Raw genomic sequence first — 3,619 nt, 5'->3', positions numbered from 1 at the left:
AGCAGGAAGCCTGGATTGAAAGCTCTTCATTTGTACAAACTCATTTGCATTTGTAATGCTTTTATTTTAAATCTCCTCTAAATGCAAATATTTTGGTCTCTTTTTCTCCATTTTTAAAAATAAAAATATTTTATTTTGAATGTGAGCCTAAATTTGGTTTGTTTGTTTGTTTGTTTATTCGTCCATCCTGTGTCACTGTGGAGTGTTCCATGGGGTGAATGTGCCAGTGCATTCATGCTACTACTCCCATAGCCCAGGTAGAGGGGCTGATGGCTGGGTCTCACTCCTTCCTCTGCCTACCCGGCCCTGCAGGGACATCATGAGGGACATGTATTATTAAGGGGACCTGCAGTGTCTTGGCCTATTTGAGTGCCTACTGTTGGAATCTCAGGCACCATGTGAGCCTAAATTTTAAAAGTGAATGGAGTGGCTTCGCATCCTCCCTGAAAGATAAAGTGGCAACAGTAGATGATTCTAGATACTAATGGGGATGATTCTAATGGGGATTATACCCCATAAAGAGCCAGGCTGAGGTCGATGGGAGGTGCCATTGCAGATGGCTTTTGGCATGCAGGGGAAGAATTAGTTAGAAAAGGTTCATTTGCTTGGGGAGGAAGTGGTTCGGTATGTTTCTTACAGAAAGCCTGCAGTTTCCTGTTCCTCAGTAACTGCTCAGATAGTTTGTTATTTTTCTCAGCAGCAAGAGAGGGGAATCAGCAGAAAGGCATTTGCTGTTTCATGCAGTTGAGTGCGCACAAACGAAGGGGCCAGCCAACCTCAGCTTCTAACCACGGGGGAGTCCCTGGCATTCTCAGACTTCCGGAGCCTCTTGGATGGACAGAGGGTGTGAATTGGCCGCCTCGCTGCACCGCCAGGCCAGCCAATGCCTGACCACTGGACGCGCTCTAGAAGTGTCCTTGGTAGAGCCTTCAAGAGTCCAACAGACCCTCTGAGCCCGAGTCCTTCCAGAGCTTTTCTAGGTACATCTGAGCCCCACACCGAGAGGAGAATCAAACCTCTAAAACTAGTTTGGTTCTTAAGGCCAACACTAGCCCTGACCAAACTCTGCCACTACCACGCTGCAGCCCAGTTCTCTCATACTCAGCGTGACTTGAGAAAACCCTCCTGTGGTCCGGATTTGGATGTACAGAACCAAAAATGCTCAAGGCTGAAGTATTGATCATCCACACGCTTTGCAAATTCCCACCTTCTTCGCATGTGTGTATTGTCTGACTATTGAAGACTGTTAACATTCTACCATTTTTTCAGGAAATAGTATGATGCGTTTCAGTTCAATGCTTGGAAATACAATACCCCTGGCCCCTACACACGTGCTTGCTTTCAGCCTCTCTTTAAAGTAGACTTTAAAATAAGAGTCAGATGCGTCATTCAGATAGAACAATGGCAGATAAGAAAGCATGGTCCGGATTTGGATGTACAGAACCAAAAATGCTCAAGGCTGAAGTATTGATCATCCACACGCTTTGCAAATTCCCACCTTCTTCACATGTGTGTATTGTTTGACTATTGAAGACTGTTAACATTCTACCATTTTTTCAGGAAATAGTATGATGCGTTTCAGTTCAGTTCTTGGAAATACAATACCCCCGGCCCCTACACACATGCTTGCTTTCAGCCTCTCTGTAAAGTAGACTTTAAAGTAAGAGTCAGATGTGTCATTCAGATAGAAAGAACAATGGCAGATAAGAAAGTTTCAGAAACTTTCATTTCTGAAAATGGAGGAGTAGGTACTATGGTATATTGCCTAACTCTCCAGCACCCCACCGTTCTCTCAGAACATCGTATCTTTCATGTTTGCATTCAACATTAACTTTCCCATGGCTTGGATAGGTTGAGATGCCAACCTAAGCAACTTTTACTTTGATTGGAAAATCCTTCAACACATTGCAACTTTACAAATACTTCTAGCCATATCTACTACTGAACCCGTCTGCTTAGCCAACTGGCCTCCCCAGTGATCTCACTATAGCCTGTTCTTTCCCACCTCCTCCACACCTGGACTTATGCCATCCCTACACAAAGAAAGCTTACTATTTCCTCTACCCTTCTTCAGACTCGTTTTACTCCAAGACTTATCTCAAATCTTACCTTCTCCAAAAGTCCTTCTCTGACTACAGGCACTCTGAAATGCGGTAGTATTTCATTTACTCAACACATAGACTCAGAGGAATTTGCTGGTAGGAGTGCCTCAGCTGGGGCAAAACTGGAAACATGTTTGCTGCCAAAACTGGGAGGCGGGAGTACTATGATATCTAGTGGGTAGAGGCCAGGGATGCTGCCATTGAGAAAATGGACTTCCGTTGTTTCTAGATTGAACCTAGATGAGGTAAGAAACTTGCATCCTTGTAGTACTTGGAGAGTATTATCTTAGGTGTGCTTGAACATATTCAGGTAAGAGGCTCACTACCTCACAAGGCCACCTGTTCCACTGGTGGAGAGCTCTGTTAGAAATTGTTTTCTGTGTTGGGTTGAAATCTGCTTTCCTGTAAGTGTTTTCTGTGGGCCATTAAGTTAATTCCTTTCATGCCATGGAGCCTTTATAGAGAGCTCCCTTGTGATCCCTTGCAGTTCCACATCCCTCACTAGTCTCCACGTAATGCCTGGTCCCATGACTGACCTCTGTGTGTGCATGTTCCCCAAATATCGTGCTCAACTTCCTGATGATGGACAGGCACAAGTCTTATTCTTCTAACACAGTTAATCTAATCCTGTAAAAGAGATGCCATCTCTCTGTAATGACCAGCCCCACAGAGATGATACCAATGCTGGCAGAGAGCATCAACAGACTGCAAATTATAATCCTAGTACAATATATTGTCCCTTATGTTTTGTGTAGGGTACTTGTAGGATGATTGCCTTTAAGGTGGAGGTGGGTCTTTTAGTTTGTAAAGCCTGTGTGAAAATTATTTATTTGTAAAGCAGGTAGGTAGCTTGGAATTATATGCAGTGTTCTTGCTTCTCATTTATGACAACACAATGAAGAAAATACCTCCTACCGCTCTGCTGACCAGTTTGTTGGGTTAATTTGGGAGATAGTGTGGGTAACCTGGAATTGTGCCAACTTCCAATTAGCACTCTGTGTAACCACTGATTTCACTTTAGAAGTAATTACTGTAGATTTTCTCATCTACCCTGAACATAGTGGACACGTTTCAAATCCCATATTGTATTATTCTTATCTAAAAGGAGCTTTTTCTTTAGGTTTTATAGTTAAAAATTTTAAACTTATCTTGATGTAACTTAAGACTTATTGAAAAGTTGTAAAAATAGTATGAAGAATGCCCATATAATTTCACCAATTTCCCAAGTGTTAACATTTTGTTATGGTTAGTTTATTGTGTTTGTTCTCTCTGTTTTTACTCTCTAATTATTTTTCTGTGAACCATTGCAGAAAGTTGCTAATAGTATTTAAGCATGTATTTCCTAAGGGCAGCACCACAACATTCTTTTATGCAACCGCAGTGCAGGGAATTAACAGTGATATAGTACTATTGACTAATCTACAAACCTTTCCAATTTTGCTAATTTTCCTACTAATATCTTTTATAGCAAAAGAAAAAAAAATTTTTTTTCCGGTCAAGAATTTAATTCTTAATCA

The 3,619-nt window shown here is 41.8% G+C and overlaps 1 protein-coding gene across 1 annotated transcript in view; it reads left to right on the top strand.

Annotated features, from left to right (window-relative positions):
* PCCA (propionyl-CoA carboxylase alpha subunit) overlaps window positions 1-3,619 on the top strand; it is a 371,281-nt gene that overhangs the window by 333,174 nt on the left and 34,488 nt on the right. The window lies entirely within an intron of this gene.

This window comes from Myotis davidii, unplaced genomic scaffold, assembly GCF_000327345.1.
Source record: "Myotis davidii unplaced genomic scaffold, ASM32734v1 scaffold637, whole genome shotgun sequence".
In the NCBI taxonomy this organism is placed as follows: domain Eukaryota; kingdom Metazoa; phylum Chordata; class Mammalia; order Chiroptera; family Vespertilionidae; genus Myotis; species Myotis davidii.
The sequence above is the reverse complement of the archived record's forward strand: the minus strand, read 5'-3'. Positions and strand labels throughout refer to the sequence as shown.